The sequence below is a fragment of the Microtus ochrogaster genome, chromosome 10 (assembly GCF_000317375.1).
Source record: "Microtus ochrogaster isolate Prairie Vole_2 chromosome 10, MicOch1.0, whole genome shotgun sequence".
Lineage (NCBI taxonomy): Eukaryota > Metazoa > Chordata > Mammalia > Rodentia > Cricetidae > Microtus > Microtus ochrogaster.
Window position 1 is genome coordinate 82,945,178 of NC_022016.1, and position 18,272 is coordinate 82,963,449.

The following is an 18,272-nucleotide window of genomic DNA, read 5'->3' on the forward strand; positions in this document are numbered from 1 at the left end:
CGTCGTCTGCCTGCTCTGTGCCTGATAGCCACTACCCTCTGCATTCCCTGCTGCCCTCAGCCTCCCCCTATACACTAAGGAGGGGCAGCTACAGACACTGCCATGTCAGAAAGGCCCCCCCCTCCAAAATCTAAAGACCCGGGCTCCCTTTCCCCCACGAGGACTGTTCCGCCATCACTGGGCCATCAGGTGTTTCTGATCTATTGGATAGGGCTCTCTGTCTGCTCCTGGGGGTGGGGAATTACAGCTCACAGCTTCTTTCTGGGGCATGTATGGCCAAATCCCTACACTAGGGGGCAGGCTGCATCTAGGCCTTCTCAAGGCTACCTCTCTTGGGCTCCAAGCCTGGCAGCTGACTCTGGCTGTGTCTCCTCCACCTCTCTTCATCCTTAACCTAGTACCACTGGGAACAGGATAGGCAGCTCCTAAATCCAGCCTCCTCTGGGGCCTCCGAATTTTTAAAATTTTTTTTTTTAAAAAAAGAAAGCCGACAATGTAGAGCAACCTTCTCAGGGCACATGCAGTTTTGTTTCAGCCTCCGGTTTGGTCACGTGGACAAGGGAGGGCATAGAAGGGCTACCGTGGCCCCTGCGTCACAGCCACGCTGTGTCAGTCACACAGTCTCGGTGTCTTTCAGAACTTTCCCAGAGAGGGGCTTTCGTTTGATGAGGAGCATCAGGAAATCTGTTTCTCTACTTTTGATTGATCGTACTTTTCTCCCAGGCAGAACATGGAAAAGACTCTCACTTTCACTAAAGATGCGTGCACAGTGTAGCTTGAGCTGGGGGCTCTGTATGAAAGGCACTCTTGTTAAAATTCTGCTTTCTCTGGCCTCCAGTGACCCAGACTGACAGAACACCTCTATTGCGAGAGAGCTACCCTGGGCAGAAAGTTCACATACTGAAGGCCCTGGGGTCCTTTTCTGCCTGGGCTTGCTCACTTTTCTGGCTGGCGTCACAGGTAGTTGCGGGTGAGCTTCCACCTTTGGCCATGTGGGGGAGCCCACGGGCCACCACTCACATTCCACCCAGGCAGCAAGTTTAGTGCCAAATGTCTTTCCTTTGTTTTTTTGGTCTTAGCCCCAGTGCGTTCTCGTCTGTTCTTTAGGACTCAGCCCTCCCAAGGCCTTGCATGACTCGGGAGAGAGGGTGAACAGGCTTTGTGTCACCTTTCTGAATAACAGTGAGTCACTGCCCAGCCTGAGCCTAGAATGTCCTGTTCTTACCCAGAAGAATGACTCGCCTCTTTCTGTGGGGAGTTTGCACAGGGGAGGCCAGTGTGGGGAAATACCAAAGATTTTCTTTCCGGAAGCAAGCGCTAATAAAATCGCATTGGGAAGGCTAGCGGGAGACGTTGTCAGTGTCCTTTGGCCTGCACCTGTGCTGCCCTTTCTCCTTCTGCCCCCAGGTTAGGAAGGAGTGAAGCTCAGAGTCAGGACTGCTCTTCAGACCTTGTGGACCATTGTCCATGGCAAGCAGGTCTGGGAAGGAGTTCTCAGCCTTAGGACCTGGGATATCCTGAATTTTCTATTTTCCATTAAAAGAAATTGTTGCTTGCAGACGACTCACGTTGAGTTGATTACAGTGTGAAGAAGACAGCCTCGGCCAGTTTCCTGCCTGTCTGGACGTGGGGATCTGAGGCTGGGAAGAGAGGTCTCTGGGGAGAGGGGGACGTATGGTCACTTGTGTGCGGGACACAGCCTTCCTTCCTTCAGGCTCCCCCAGTGAAGTAAGGTCCCTGCCGCCACCATGGGGACCTCTGACCTTGTAGGCATTCTCCCTGGGCTGGCTCAGAGCCAGTGGATGCTGCTGCCTGCATCCCCATCGTTCCCACGGGGATAGGGGACGGGATGGAAACAGGGACGGGGGAGGAGGAGAGATGAAACAGCAGAAGCGGAAGCCTGCCTCTTGCTTGGGTGGCTCTCAGGTGTCTCCTGCGGACAAGCAGATACTAAACTCTGTGCAGGTCACACCTTTTCCTGGTGACAACCCACTTTGCTGCCAGTGGGACCTAAGTGACTGATGATTTGAAATAAGTCCAGTGGCAACCAGAAACTGTTAGATTCTAGAACCCGTTCCCAGCACCCTGGAAACCTGATTTTTGTTTGTTTGTTTTCAGGGGACCCACAAGGGCATCCCATAGCAAAGTCAGGCTCCCTGAATGAGCCTTTCATGGGAAGGACATAGGGACATATGAATGGCAGAAGGAGCCCTTGGGGTGACATGCCAGTTAGCATTTCCAGCATAAACACTGATGCTTGAGACGGGCTTCTGGGTGTCGCAAGCTGGATTCTGATTTCCAGTCCTGGGCAAATGTTCCTGCTAATTGATTGCATTTAAATGGCCCCATCCTCTTAATCTTCTGCTTCTTTTTATGATTTTTTTCATTATTTTACATGCATTGGTGTTTTGCCTGCATATGTGTCTGTATGAGGGTGTCAGATCCCTTGGAACTAGTTACAGACAGTTGTGAGCTGCCATGTGGGTGTTGGGAATTGAACCTGGGTCCTCTGGAAGAGCAGACAGTGCTCTTAACCACTGAGCCATCTCTCCAGCCCACATTCCCGGCTTCTCCTCGCTCCATAAAACCCTCTTCTCACTTTGGTCCCCAAATTCTCAGTGTACTCAGAGCTCTCTGTTCTTGGACCAGTACCTTGGCCCTTTCCCCCAAGGGCTTGATCTCCCGGTTTTTGGTTGCCTGCTTCCCTTCTTCCCCCATCCTGACCTAGGGCCAGGGGTGTGTGATGGAGAAGGGAATGAAGAAGCTTCCAGAAAACCTAACTGGGGCTATTTCTTGGAATTTCATTTTCAGGAATTTTGTTTTTTGTCTCCTACAGAGTGTGTGCAGCCCCCACAGAGTGTGAGCAGACACCAGAGAGTGTGTGCAGCCCCCACAGAGTGTGTGCAGCCCCATAGAGTGTGTGCAGACACCAGAGAGTGTGTGCAGCCCCACAGAGTGTGTGTAGCCCCACAGAGTATGTGCAGACACCACAGAGTGGATGTGCAGCAGATCCCCAGCTGTGTTTTGTCTTAAACATCTGGGGCTCCCGCAGGCCTCAGTCTGTTGGTAGAAAAAAAACCACCTGGAGGCCGGGCGGTGGTGGCGCACGCCTTTAATCCCAGCACTCAGGAGGCAGAGACAGGTGGATCTCTGTGAGTTCGAGACCAGCCTGGTCTACAAGAGCTAGTTCCAGTATAGGCTCCAAAACCACAGAGAAACCCTGTCTTGAAAAACCAAAAAAAAAAAAAAAAAAAAAAAACCACCTGGCAACATCCAGTGTCAGGGGACAAGCCACAGTTGTGGAATGAAGTCACATTAGTTGGCCAAAGTGATCAGCACCTGCCTGCCCTGGGAATGACTCTCCAGAGGAACCAAGGGCCTGAACAAACTGCTGTCCCAGGTGTCACAGATTACATGGGTCATGAGGCTGTCTGCTGGCCAAACTGGAGGAAACAGGCCCCTCCACTCTCTGCTCTCCCACCCTCCAGCTCCCAACGCTCCCGAGGCAGGCAGTTCTGCACCAGAGCCTCAGTCCCCAAGGCTGCGCCCTTGCCCAGGGACCTTGGCACTTGAAGACATACTCAAGGCTTGGTTTGGCAGCATATCCATGAGGGAAAGGATTGCATTCAGGAGTTAGTCAGAACCCAACCCGAGCCGGCAGTTAGTCAGGGTGGGTCTGCACTGCCCTGTCTGGGCCCAGTTTAATTGCAGCGGCCAGGGATGTGCAGCTGCAGATGAGAGTCATCTGTTCCGGACTCAGCCCTGGCTGCATTTACCTTGAGCCCTTCAGAACCGGGCTAACTTAGCTGCACCGCCATTCAGTTGGTGGCACACGTATCTTTTGTTTTCCTCATACCGCATCCCATGTGGGCTCTCTAGACACACAGCTGCCTTGCTTCTGGCCCTGCCCACCACACAGCAGAGCTGGCCCTCCAGGTATCTAAAGATTCCTTGCAAGGATGCGGCCTCTGGGAAGGGGAGCAGGAATCAATGTGTTCCTGGAAGATGTAAGGGGCAGATGTCTTCCAGGAATACCAAATCCTGCCTTCTGCAGGCTGTTCACGCCGACTGCAGGCTCCTCACACTTAGAGATGGGTGTGAGGAACCCCGAGAATTCTTCAGCTCCTAGCTGAGCAAGATGTCAGTTCTCCACTGCTGTCACCAACAAGACATCCTGGCAAGTGATCTGTGTATGCTTCTCTGTGAGCTAACAAGCCATGGGGGTGGGGATGGCTCAGATGTTCTGTCCCTCCAGCCAACCAACATTGTGGGTATATTTATTTGCATCCCAGGCAATGGCCATGTCTGTGTGTGACCATGGACAGGACCCCAAAGTAATGACACTCTGTTCGTTCTTTGACCTCTAAGGGTGAGCTTGTTCAAGCCCTGTGTTGTTTCAATGCCTGGGGTTTTAAGGGAAGTCTATATATCTTTTTGTCCCTTTCTGTTGAGTGGCAACATCTATATTTGTTAAACACCATTGAGTCCATATGAACAGCTGGGAGTTGCCATTGAGAGTGCAGGTGTACATAGACACTGTGTGTGCGTGTGCGTGTGCGTGCATGCGTGTGTGTGTGTGTGTGTGTGTGTGTGTGTGTGGTCTTTGGCTGAGCATCACAGAGGCCTCCACAGGCTGATTATGGTGCATTATGGGACTGTAGCTCAACTGCTAGATCACTTGCCCACCATGCAAAAGCCCTGGGTTCCATGCCCAGTGCCACATAAGCTGGGAATGGTGGAACAATCTGTAATCCTAACACTTAGAAGGTGGAGGCAGGAGGACCAAGAACTCAAGGCTATCCTTGGCTACATGACAAGGTCAAACCAGCCTGGGATAGGTGAGATCCTGTTGCCTTGTGAGTGCAGAAGGTAAGGGCTGGGTTAGGCAGGAGTGAGAACCCCCAAGCTGTTCCCCTGTCCTGGGAGTCCAGTACCGTCCACTTGGGAGAGCCGGGTAAGGGGACTCCAGTAATCACCACGGCTTCTGCTGCCCACCCATGCCTGAGTGAGGAGCCTGAGTCCCCAGGGACAGTTAGATTTCTGAGTCACTGTGATAAGCCCCAAAGGAGTAAGGGTTTATTTTGGCTCATAGATCATTTTAGCCCAAGGTCACTTGACGGTGTTGTTTGTGGGCCAGAACTGAGACAGAACATCAGGGCAGGAGCATGGTGACCCAGAAGTGGGATTAAATAGGCAGGGAAGGGGCAAGAGACAAAACACGGCCTTCAAAAGCACACTCTGCGGAACCTGCTTTCTCCAGTGAAGACTGACCTCCTCCTCCCACCTCGGAGAATGCTCTCTTATTATAAAGTCACCAAGAGATTAATGCATCATGATGTGAGAGCCTTCAGGACACAGTTCCTCAAAGGCCACCAGCTGGCAACCCAGCCCCCAGTGCCCGAGTCTGCAGACAGACTCCACACACAGCATCACAGAAGGTGAAGTCACTGCCACGCTGAGGGCCCTGGCCAGGGCTTGTGACTCGGGTATGTCCTCACTCTCTGTCCTAAAGAGAGGAACTTGGGGGTCTCAGTCTTTGTCAGGTAGGAATGGCAGAGGGAATGTCCAGGAGCAAGAATGTGGGGTTCCCCCACCCCCGGGGGAAACTGCCTCCATCTTATGGAGACTGGCACCTGCCCCAGAGAACAGGAGACATCAGAACAAATGTCTTTTTAAACAGCTGAGACCCTTTATGTCATTCTCTGTATCAAATGTCACATTGTTTTGTTTTGTTTTTTAACAAGAAACTTGTTTATATGCCAAATTTCAAGTTTCTTCCTTTGGGGCATGGAGTGAAGAGGGTGTGAGCCAGGCTCATGTGACAGGGGAGGGGACATGGGGCAAAGATATTGCTGGTTAGTACTTGCCAATCAGACGCAGGCTAGAGTTCCCTGGGAAGAGAGAGACCATGTTGTGGTTCCCTGGGGCACATCCATGCTCACAGACACACATGCACACACACATGCAAGTGTGCACACACAGACACACACAATACATACACATACACACATTCATATACATAAATGATTTTTTTTTTCTGAGACAGAGCTTCTCTGTACATCCCTGACTGTCTCGGAACTGCTCTTGTGGACCAGGCTGGCCTCGAACTCAGAGATCCACCTGCCTCTGCCTCCTGAGTGCTGGTATTAAAGGCATGTGCCACTACCACCTGGCCATAAACAACTTTTTAAAAAATGTATTCTTTTGGAATGCAAAAAATGCTACTCAGAACACAATTGACTTTACATATCCACCATGCAAAACCACTATGACAGAACTGAAACTAAAAAAAAATGCTCCTCTCTCATGCCTCCTGTGACCTTTGGCCTACATTCCACCCTTTCTTATCACCTACTATTCTCTTGATCTCCTTTTTAAATTGTAGGCTGTATGGAGCGACTCCTTTTACACATGCGCATGAACGCATTGCCGGCTGTGATTGGAATATGACAGAGAACATGTTTTGGGGTTGGATCACCTTGTGTAGTATTATACTTTCCAGCTCTACCCATTTTCCTGAACACAGCTCACAATTTCATTTGTAAACTGCTTGAATAGCGTTCTGTGTATAAATACACCCCATTTGCATCATCCATCCATCTGTTGATGGACATCTGTTCTGGTTCCATGTCCTTGCTCTGTGACTAGTTCAGCAATAAACACGAACACGCAAACATTTTTGTGATGGAGCGTGGAGATTGTTGGTCAATGCCCAGAGTGTGATGGGTGGGCCATAGGTCAGTTCTGCAGTTTTGGAGGAACCTGTAGTGGGAGGCAGCAGACAGGATAAGATGGTTTTGAAAATTTTCCTGCCTCTGAAAATGGTCTGTCAGTTACTCTAGGCCTTAGCCAAAGTTGGTTGCTCCAATGTTGCAAATGTGACGTTGGGTGATTGCCCAGGTATCCAGTTGTCTCTGTCATTTGTTGCACATTTTGGAAGTTGCTTGATTGCACTTTCTGCTTATTAAAGTAATACCATTTCCCTTCTCGGGTCTTCATTGGGTTGAAGACTAGATAGTTGTAGTTACTTTCCTCTCATGACTTGGCCAAGTTATTTATATACAAGACTTAAACTCATTGGGGTAATTATTGAAACACTTATATGTTTCTTGTTTGCTATTGTTTATGCTGGTTGTAATTCTCATTTTTATACCTGTTATTTGTTCTTATATATAACTTTGTATTAGGCTTAGAACTTTCTTATTTAAACAAAAGGGGGAGGTGTTGTAGGAAGTCCTATCACCAGTAACCTTTAAGTTACCTGCCCACTTGGGTGTAGTCTCTTATACTATTTATGCCAATATAAAGCATGCGTCCGGCCTCTTTTCCGGCTGCAGGATTCAGTTGCTGTTCCCCATTCTCGCAGAGGATTGTGATCTGCTATAATCCTCTATTATACCCAATTCTGAGCTCGTGTGAGATTTCTTTTAGGTGTCCTTCAGGCACCTCCAAGCTGATTTCCTCACTGGCTGCATTGATTTGCACCCCAGCAGTGAATAAAGGTTCCCTTTCCCCACACCCTTCCCAGCATTTGTTGTCAGACTTCTTTTATAAATGATATTTTTATTAATTCTTTGTGAACTCCACACATGTATTTTGATGGAATCCACCCCTCACTTCCCCCTGATTCCACATCTACCTCTCCACCTCTCCCAACTTTGTATCTTTTGAAAAATTATTCTTAAATTTGTTTGTAGTAGTTGCCTGCCTGTATTTCTGTGTACCCACGTGTGTAATACCCAAGAAGGCCAGAAGAGGGCATCTGATCTTCTGGGTCTGGCATTACAAACCATTACGTGACTGTGTGGGTACTGAGAGTTGAACCCGTCCTCTGGAAGAGCAGCCAGTGTTTTTCACTGCTGAGCCATCTCTCCAGCCCTTGTATCCTTTTTTTTTTTTTCAATAACTCACTGAGTCCAATTTGTGCTCCTAAATACTCATGGGTGGGGTCATCCACTAGGCCATGGTCAACCTACTAGTGGCCACACCCTTAAAGAAAACTGGCTCTCCGTTCCCCAGAAGCCAACAGTAGGAGTGTGTACTGGCCAGTTTTAAGTCAACAAACCAGAGTCATCAGAGAGGAATGAGCATCTATTGAGAAAATACCTCCATGAGATTGGGTTGTAGGCAAGCCTGCAGGGCATTTTCTCCATTAGAGATTGCCCGGGGAAGGCCCAGCCCAGGTGAGTGGGATCCACCTTAGAATGGTGGTCCTGGGTTCTATAAGACAGTAGGTCGAGCAGTCACCAGGAGCAAGCCAGTAAGCAGCACCCCTCTGTGGCCTCTGCATCAGCTGCTGCCTTCAGGTTCCTGCCCTGCTTGAGTTCCTGTCCTGACTTCCTCCAATGATGAACTGTGATATGGAAGTGTGTGCCAAATGAGCCCTTTCTCGTCCCCAGTCTGCTTTTGGTGACGGTGTTGCATCACACAGAAGTAGCAATCCTAACTAAGACAGTGTTGTGGGCTTTCTTGGCGACAACCATGTTGAGTGGGATGAGGCGGTCTTGGAGTAATTTTAATTTGCATTTCTCCAGTGACTGGGGATGATGAGCCCTTTAAAGTAGTTCTTGTTTCTGTGTGTGTTTCTTCTGTTTACAATCTGCTCATTCATTAGCTCATCTGTTGTTCCGCCGTTTTATTTCCTTGATGTTTCCTCTCTGCAGTCCTTGATAAACTCTGGATAGGAGCCTCACTCGAGGTCCAGCTGACCGAGGGTTTTCCCCATGCAGTGGGCTGTGTGACTGCTCGGCTGGCCATTGCCTTTGCCGTGCAGGAACTTGTTTTCACGTTGTCCTGTGTGTTGATGCTTAAGGCTGGTTCCTGGCTGTTCCTGTTCTATTCGGGCAGTTCTTGCCTACCCCAGTGCCTTGAGGAATAGTCCTCATGTTTTCTTCCAGAATGTCTAGCATTTCAAGTTTTAAATTAAGGTCTTTAATCACCTCACGTTCATCTTTACACAGAGTAAAAGACATGAATATGATTTCATTTTTCTGTGGGTGGAAACCCAGCTTTACCGGCATTTCCTCTTGATTAGCGTGTCTACTTCCCCCACCACCCCACGTTTGACCTCCTTTGTCCAAAATTAGGTTCCCATAGCTTTGTGGCTTGATTTTGACATCTTCTGTTCTATTCTATTGGTCTAAATGCCTGTTTCATGCCAAATCAAATTGTGTTTGTCACAGTAGCTCTGTAGTATAATTTGAGATCAAGTATTGTGATATAACCAGCTATGTTCTTACTGCTAAGGATTGCTTTGACTCTTTGTGATTTTATTTTTTTTGTGGTTCTACATGAATTCTTAGGCTTTTTTTTTTTCCAAATCTGTGGAGAATGTTGTCAGAGCCAGGCATGGAGGCACACCTCTTTAATCCCAGCACTTGGGAGGCAGAGGCAGGTGGATCTCTGAGTTCGAGGCCAGCCCAGTCTACAGAGCACAGAGCGAGTTCCAGGACAGCCAGGGTTACACAGAGAAACTATGTCTCAGAAAAAGAAAGGTTGTCAGAATTTTAATGAGTACTGCATTGAATGTCTGCTGCGGTCTCTGCAGCCTCCGTGGTTAGCAGAGTGACCGTCTGTGGGATGGGCAAGAAAGCAGTTTGGTTCAACATGACCAAATAACCAATTTGGGATCAGACTTCAGAAATCTGACCCCTAGTGGTTTATTTTAGGCGTATTTAAGCACAGCACAATTGGTGAAAACTTTTCTGGTGCTAATTAACTTAGTCTCACGTGTACAACAAAGCACACATAAATCTCTGACGAACAAAGTAGGCTAAATAAAGACCAGACATGACTACATCGAAACTCTTTGTGAAGTACATGGGACACCGGCCATAAAGATAGGTTCTATAGATTGACTGGAGGAGAAAAACCAAGCTCACCATAAGGATCTGGGAGGTTTCAGTGTGGTCTTGGCCACACAGAGAGAGCAAAGGTCACCAAGCTATTTAAACCACATCCACTCCCAGCCTTCTGGGTGGATAACAGATAATGCATCCATTACTTGGAAGGAATAACCCTGCCACAAGTAACATTCCCGGTTCGCCTGGTACTTAACTGTGAACACAGGACTTCTGTACCCGCTATAATGATCTAGGTTAATTTTGGGAGTAGAGCCATTTTCATTACATTAACACTGCCAATCCAGAACCATAGGTAGTGTTTCCATTATCCAGTTCCTACTTTGTTGGTTTCTTTTCTCACTTTTCCTTTTTTGTTTTGTTTTGAGATAGGATCTCTTTATGAAGTCCTAGAGATCTGTCTACTTCTGCCTCCAGAGTGCTGGAATTAAAGGCTACCATCCCCAGCTTTGGTTTCCTTTCCAATATGTTGAAGTTTTCAGTGTGTGTGTGTGTGTGTGTGTGTGTGTGTGTGTAAAGGAACACAAAGTGTGAAGACAACTCATGGAAACCTGGTTCTCTCCTTCCACCATATGCGTCCCAAGAATTGAACTCAAACCATTAGGCAAATACCCACCAAGTCATCCATCCCGGTCTGATGTTCTCCTTAGTCTCTAAGGGCAAATGCTTAAATGCCTTCTGGTACCTCAAACATTCCAAGGCTGCCACAGCCACTCTGCTCTTACCCACTTTTGATTTCTTATAGCTGTTGTGTCTTCATGTGCTGTGGCAGAGGAGCTTCACAAAACCCTAAGATGCCTGGGGGGCAGGCTATGGGTGTCTTAGGTATAAGTGACAGGGCAAGCTGGCCAGTGCAGGTGAGACGTAGGAGCTCCTGGAGCCCGACCTCGAGTGACAGAGGCAGACGGTGCCCCTTCACACAGCCCCACTGTGGGGAGTGTCCAAGAAAGAATGTTCCAGGGACAGACAAACGGGCTTCCCCTCAATCATTTCTTGCTCTTCCCTCAGCTCCCCCTCCCCTCTTGCCCATCTGCAGTCTCCAGGTGTCCTATCTCTCTTTTCTTCTCACCCCAAATGTCACTCAGTGGCTTCCTATAAGGATGTGTCCCCAGGTACCAGTCAGCTCCCTCGGGGTACCTGGGTCTTCTGCTCCTGCCCCAGGAGTTAGTGTTAGTGTTCAGGCATCTGCACTGGCCTGCCCTTGGGGTCCTGACAGGATATGTCCTCAGCTGCAGTCACTAAGCGCATCCCCTCTGCACATTTATTATGTTCCCTTTTAAAAGGTAGGCCTTGCCCCCCCCCTCCCTCTCCCCCTCTCCCTCTCCCTCCCTCCCTCCCTCCTCCTTCTCCACTTCTTCTGTTCCTGTCACCAGAGGCTGATCTCCCCCCTCCCCTCTCCTCCCCTACCTCACCTCCCCTCCCCTACCTCTCAGCCTTTTCCCCATTCCCTTTCCTCCAATAAAAACCCCTCCATAGAGTTCCATCATATGGCATACGTGTTTCTCTCCTGTGCCATTTTTTAAAATTACAGTTTTAGTGAGTATATAAGAGAACAGAAGAACACACCCTCTGGCCCTCCCCAAATCTGCGTCCATGCCCTACAGTGTCCTGAGTGCCAGGCGTTGAGAATGCCTCATTCATCCCTTTGACTTGTGTATCTGCCTTGAGTGAAGGTGAAGGAAGGGAGAGAAAGGACAGCACTACGGACAGGAAGAGAAGCCTTGTGTCAGGGAGTATAGTGGCCATGGCTTTGACTTCCCAGCCCCCTTTCTCTCCCCTGATTTCAACTCTGAGCCCTTCTCAATAGGGTGGAAGCCCTAGGCCAGTTATATTTGGATCTTCTCCCCTGACCACAGATACCCATGGAGAGGGGGTAGCGGCAGGCTGCTTAGCCTCCATAGGTGTCCTGCCCTGCCCTGCCCTGCCCTGCCCAGTAACTTTCCCTCCATCCCGTCTCAACTGGATTTGAGGGAAGCTGATCCCACAAACAGTCCTTGGCCCTAAACAAGGTTTGAGCCATCGGTGGGCATCCGTCCCGTGCAAGTCTGCTCCCTGCAGGTCCTTTCCTTTATTTCAGAAAGGAGAATAAGAGGCCCCGGCACTCCCGCCCACCAGACTCCCACCCACCAGGGCATTCCTATGAGGCCTGTGCCAAAGGCTGGGGCCAGGACTGAGCACTGTCCCCTGGCATTTTCTACCCGGAGTTGGGAGGAAAAGCGCATTTCTCTTTTTGACTAAGAGCTGGTCCCGTGTTTCAAGCCTGAAGAGCAGACAGGCAGTCTCTTTTCTCCCCCATTGATTGCTGGGCCCAGAGAAGGAAGCCCAGCAGACAGGGGGCCTGAGGTCTCCAGCCAGCCTTTGGTGCCCAAGGCTCTGCCCACGCCTTCCCTTGCCTGTAAACCAATCCGTCCGGCTTCTTTCCCAGCTTAAACTGCTTTGAACTGGATTTTTTCACTCCTAAGGAAAGAACCCCTGGACAATAGAGCAGACAGGCACAGAGCAGAACATATCCCCAGCCCAGAGCAACACCACCAAGACACAGGAGAATGTTCAGGACTTAGGGTTCTTCATATCCATATTACATTGAGTTTATGTATTTATTTATTTTATTTTTGCAGGGTTAGGGGTTAACCCCAGGGCTGTGTGCATAGAGAAAAACAGATTTGTTGTTATTGTTTGCTTTTCAGACAGGGTCTCACACAGCTCAGGCTGGCCTTGAACTCACCATTTTCAGAGTACACATCATAGACACAGGCAACTACTCTTGTTTATGCAGCCTTGTGGATTAAAGCCAAGGCTTCAAGCCTGTTGGGCAAGCATTCTGCCAACTGAGCTGTATCTCTAGACACGGAAAAACAGGATTCTAGTTTCTGTCTTAGAAGTCCAATGATAGCAGGGCGGTGGTGGCGCACGCCTCTAATCCCAGCACTTTGTGAGTTCTAGGCCAGCCTGGTCTACAAGAGCTAGTTCCAGGACAAGAACCAAAAAGCTACGGAGAAACCCTGTCTCGAAAATCAAAAAAAAAAAAAAGAAGTCCAATGATATGGGGATCCCAAAGCAGGGCGCTGGCCACAGAAGGAAAGGGGAAAGAAAGGTTGTGTTCTGAAGACCCCTGAGGTCCCGAACTGCTAGACAGGGTGGTTCCAGGTGGGCAGCTTGGGCTACGGAGGCTGAGAGAGGACAGACCCATACAGACTTGAAGGCTGTTCAGTCCTCTCTGACCGGGTCTCACCCATAGGCTTGGAGACATGAGTGTACAAGGGATGGGGGACCGTCGCCCAGACAAAAACCATATCCAGAGTGGTTAGAAATGACTTTGCCCTAAAACAGTGCTAGAGCGGCAAACGAAATTCAAATAGGCCTGGCAAGAAGGCTCACCATCGCCGTCGGTCAAACCTGACAGTGTTGTGTTCCCTCTCTGGAACTCGTGGAAAGGTGGAAGGTGAGAACTGACCCCACAAAGCTGTCCTCTGACCTCCGCACATGCAAATAATAAAAAGTAAAATACAAAAACCGTATCAGAAAAACCAGCCTGGGAACTTGCCGAACACGCCGCATGTGTGAAGGGATGATGTAGCCCTCCCTGGACTCCATGGTGAGGAGAGGACTTGACACTGAGATGCATGGTCCCCCGGACCTGTGATCTCACCCCTGATGCTACTGTCCCCAGGGCTCCAGCTGAGCTCAGTCCCCCTGCTTGAGAATGTCTGCTGGGTCACCACATTGCCGCCCCCTATCCTGTCTTGTTTCTGTGTCTCATGCCCACAGTCCGATCCTCTGCAGCTCAACTCCACTCTGAGGTGGACCCCCAGCAGCTCTGTGGGCCGCCAGCACCCCTCTAGCTGGGTTCATGAGCATCTTCTCCTTGGGGCTGAAGGAGCATGACTCAAGAGAACTGGTTGAATTTATTGTGACATTGTAGGAAGATACAAATGTGTTTGGCGATGTTTGGGGCACGGCTCGCTTACACCAGGGGTCCAGCCCGTGCAGCTGCTGTACGAATGCTCCGGGATCCAGGGGAGGGTGATCTGCTCATCAACACACCTTTTATTCACTCATTCATGGATTCCTCCCCCTGGAACTCTTCGGTTCAGGGGCAATGGCAGATGCTGGGTCCCTGGCTTTGGGGAAGCGGGCCAGGCCCTCCGTTTCTTTGCCACATTGTGACAAATCTCCCCAGTTAGGGGCAAAGGCCTGCTGTTTCTTGTCACATAACCTCCTTGGTGTGCCGTTGGGCACTCAGAAAGTGAGTCAGGCCTTTGGGCCAGACCACCATGCTGCCCTGCCCACGAACATTTCCTTCCCATGGGCTTGCTCAGTAGCGGTCTGGCTCATGCTGGGCTGCTGGCACTCCGCCCACACACCCCTTCTCCAGCTCCTGCCAACAGTGATTTCCTCTTCCCAGGTCCACAAGGGAGGATCAGCTTCGTCCGTGACACACTTTCTACGCTCTCCATCGGAAGCCAGGAACAAGGATGTGGGACCCCTGTTGGCAACCTGTTGAGGCGATAACACCTTGTGAGATTCTAAACGTGAAATGTCACAGAGTCACGTGACCACTCTGAGGTTCCTTTTCCTCCTCTGTGAACTGGGATAGTTTTTGTTTTTGAGACAGGCTCTCATAGAGTCCTCAAACCCGCTAGGAAGCTGGTGTTGAAGTCCTGATTCTCCTGCCTCCTCTTTCTAAGTGCTGGGGTTAGGGGCATGCACCACCACATCTCAGGCTCGCTCTGAGAGCCAGTGCCTTCAGAGAGCGCCCTGACGCAGAGAGCTGGCTTGTGGAAGCAGGTTCATGACGGAGGCACCTAGCCCCAAGCAGGTGACCCGGTCAGGCGACAGTGGCACCGGATTTCCTACGGGAGGCGCAGCTTCTCTTCCAGCCTTAGCTGTAAGCTCTCATGTCTTCCCCAGCCGGTGTGGCCCTGCCTAACCACAGACCGGCTTGGTGTCTCTTTGTGCCATTGGCCCCTCAGGGAGCAGGAACCCTGTGAAGCCCAGACCTGAGGAGGGCAGGCTGACATCCTGGAACCAGTGCAGCCCCCACCCCCCACCCCCCCAACAGCTGCAGAGTGGCTTCCTGATGCAGCCACCGGAAAAGGTTCAACCCACTCATGGAACGTTCCAGATCCTGGGTGGTCTAGTGTCAGGGACCCAGAAGCCAGAGGATCTGGGTTCAGATTGCCACCAATTTCCTGAGAGATTTTTTTTTCTAGGGCTCCAGGCAAACCTACCAGTTGAACAGGAAAAAAACAGACCCCACACTTAAAACCAGATGTCAGAATCTCTCCCGAGCCACTCAGAGACAGGAGGCGCCAGCTCACCTCTTCTCCTCCGCTGCAGTCCTCGCTGCAGACGGGGCCTCCACCACTAAGCCACACAGCAGACAGCTTAGCGGGCACCTAAAAATATTGCCTTGTGTTTTCCCCTTAAATAGAAAGGCCCTTCAGCTTGATCCCTGCCAGCCTCCGCCTTCTCCATTCTGGGTGGGCGCCCGGGACCTCAGCCAGATTCAGCGGTCCCCACGCTGTGCTGCCATGGCTCAGAGATGGAGCAGGGTCGGGTGGGGTGAGTCGTGGTTCTGTGGCTGGTCCACTCCTGAGAACTGGTTGGATAGTACAGGGTAGACTGGTGTTTGATTTCCCCGGCATCCCAGAGCATCATGTACCAGAGCAGCCCTATTTCAAAGCCCAGGGCATCCCATAGCACAGGTGAGAGGCAAGGGTTCAGGACTGGGGGTGGGGGTGGGCTGTGATAATGGAAAGGGGACAGAGCAGCCGATGTGCTTATGGGAGCCTTGTCCAGGGCTGTCTGCTTCCTGCGGTGCCAGGGAGAGCCAGGAAGCCGTGCCCTGGGTTCTGAGCTCTGCCTGGCAGGAGAGACCAAGGGATTTTTTTTTTTTTTTTTGAGGAAGAGCCAACCAGGGGCCATGATAGCTGGGAACCCTCAATTCTGAGCCCCAACAGTGCCTCTATCCCCTGACTGGAGCCAGCTCCATGGTCAGTGGTTAGGAGGAAGAGCAGGAGGCCAGTATATGGCTTGTGGCCCCTCCAGCAGAGCACACAGGAGGCCTGCTGCTCCCTGGGGTATGTCCAGGTGACCATGAGAAGGCCACCTCTGGGGAAGGGGACGGTTGGAGTTGACTTTTCTTGATTTGTGCTGTAAGCAGGACAACGCGGGCTGTTGCTATCTGAATGTTTGTGTCCTCAGAGATAGGTGGTACCCTCATGAATGAAATTAGTGTCCCTATAAGAGAGGCCCGAGAGACTTCGCACACTCTTCCACCATGCAAGCAGGTCACATAGGAGGTTACAACTGTCTGGCAAGCATGCTGTGTTTGTTAAGCGTTTGCCACCATGTTATGAGCTGGGGTCGTCTGAGAAGAGGGGCCCACAGCTGAGAGAACACCTCTATAAGATTAGCCTGAAGACTAGTCTGTGGGACAGATGTGGGAGGGTCCAGCCCACTGTGGGCAATGCCACCCCTAGGCAGGTGGTTCTGGGCTGATTAAGACAGCAAGCCGGAAGAGTCATAGAGAGCAAACCAGTAAGCAGCGTCCCTTCACTGCCTCTGCCTCAGTTCCTGCCTCCAGGTTCCTGCCCTGACTTCCCTCAGTGATGATTCTAACCTGTAGGCCAGTTAAACCCTTTCCTCCCGACACTGCTTTTGTTCAAGGTGTTGATCACAGCTGTAGAAAACAAAATGAGACACGGGCCTTCCCCAGACAGGGCGATTTGGACTTCCTCCCAGTCCTTCCAGCCTCCAGAACTCTGGGGAGGAAATCCCTGTGGTGTTTTATTATAGACATGAACTATTTAAAATGCATGCAAGTCGTTTATTTGTTTATTTGATTCTACAATCCCAGGTATCAGACACGGGGCCACTAGGAACACGACCTAACAATGGGCTATGTTCCTAGTCACAAATACTTTTTTATTTATTTTTATTTATTTATTTATTTATTTTGGATTTTCAAGACAGGGTTTCTCCGTAGCTTTTGGTTCTTGTCCTGGAACTAGCTCTTGTAGACCAGGCTGACCTCTAACTCACAGAGATCCACCTGCCTCTGCCTCCCGAGTGCTGGGATTAAAGGCGTGCGTCACCACCGCCTGGTACAAATACTTTTTTAAATATGAAAAAGATACAAGCAAAACAACACCCCTCCTCAGTGGTTCCCTGCCCACCCCCAAACCCAGTTGCTACACTCAAGGGTGGCTACTAGAATTTTTTTTTATTGTTCTGTTATTTACTCTCATATTTTTCAATAGTCTTCCTTGATTGCTCCTTCATAAGGTTTTTTTGTTTTATTTATTTTGTGTGTGTAAGCCTGAGTAAAGTTTTTGAGGAGGCCCCAGGAGGCATCAGATCCCCAGGAATTGGAATGACAGGTGATGGTGAGCACTTGACGCCGGGTGCTGGGAGCTGAGGAACAGTCCGCGCATGCTCTTAACTGCCGAGCCGGCTCTCCAGCCCCACATTTTTGTTTTTGACATTACCTAAACACACAATCTCAGGTAGAGACCAGGATGAGGTGCTGCCAACAGCTGGGATGTGAAGTGCCCTCCAGGAGCCTTTTTTCTCTCTCTTTCTCTTTTTTTGAAGGTTGTGGTATCGATGGGGCAGTGGCCTGCCTGGCAGAAATGGGCTATTGGGTAGGAGCCTTGAAGCTGGTATCTGCTTCTGCTTCTAGCCTGAGCTCTCTGCCTCTTGTCCCACCGAGACAGCCTCCATATAAGCTCTTGCCAGCTGGGAACCAACCGTTCCTACAGTCCTGCCTTCCCCACTGGGAGAGCCACCGAGACTGGGAGCCCAAACCAACCTTTCCTCCCATGCATTGCTTCTGTGAGGTATTTTACTCATAGGCATAAGAAAAGTTTTCAGTGTCTGTGCTGAATTTGAAGCTAGGTGCTGGGTTCAAAGCCACGCTATAAGTTTGTCAGTAACTTGACTAGTGGCTACACTGTCCTGAACAAACCATTGATTTCATCTGTGTCCCCCATTTCCGCATCCACACCAGAAGACTCCTGTGAGGATTCACCAAATGAGGTTTCCTTTTGTTTTGTTTGAGGCAGTCTTGAACTGCTGATCCTCCTGCCTCTGATTCCCACTGTCTGGGATTGCCAGGTTGCAGTGGCTGGCCCTTTAAACAAGGTTTTTCTTTAAAAATTCATTTATTTGGGGCTGGAGAGATGGCTCAGTGGTTAAGAGCACTGCCTGCTCTTCCAAAGGTCCTGAGTTCAATTCCCGGCAACCACATGGTGGCTCACAACTATCTGTAATGGGGTCTGGTGCCCTCTTCTGGCCTGCAGGCATACACACAGACAGGATATTGTATACATAATAAATAAATAAATAAATAAATATTAAAAAATTGTTGAAAAAAATTTCATTTATTCTAACTGGGAAGAACCTGGG

The 18,272-nt window shown here is 50.0% G+C and overlaps 1 protein-coding gene across 1 annotated transcript in view; it reads left to right on the plus strand.

Moving 5' to 3' along the window:
* Spsb1 (splA/ryanodine receptor domain and SOCS box containing 1) overlaps window positions 1-18,272 on the plus strand; it is a 101,710-nt gene that overhangs the window by 14,181 nt on the left and 69,257 nt on the right. The gene's annotated exons all lie outside the window — the stretch shown is intronic.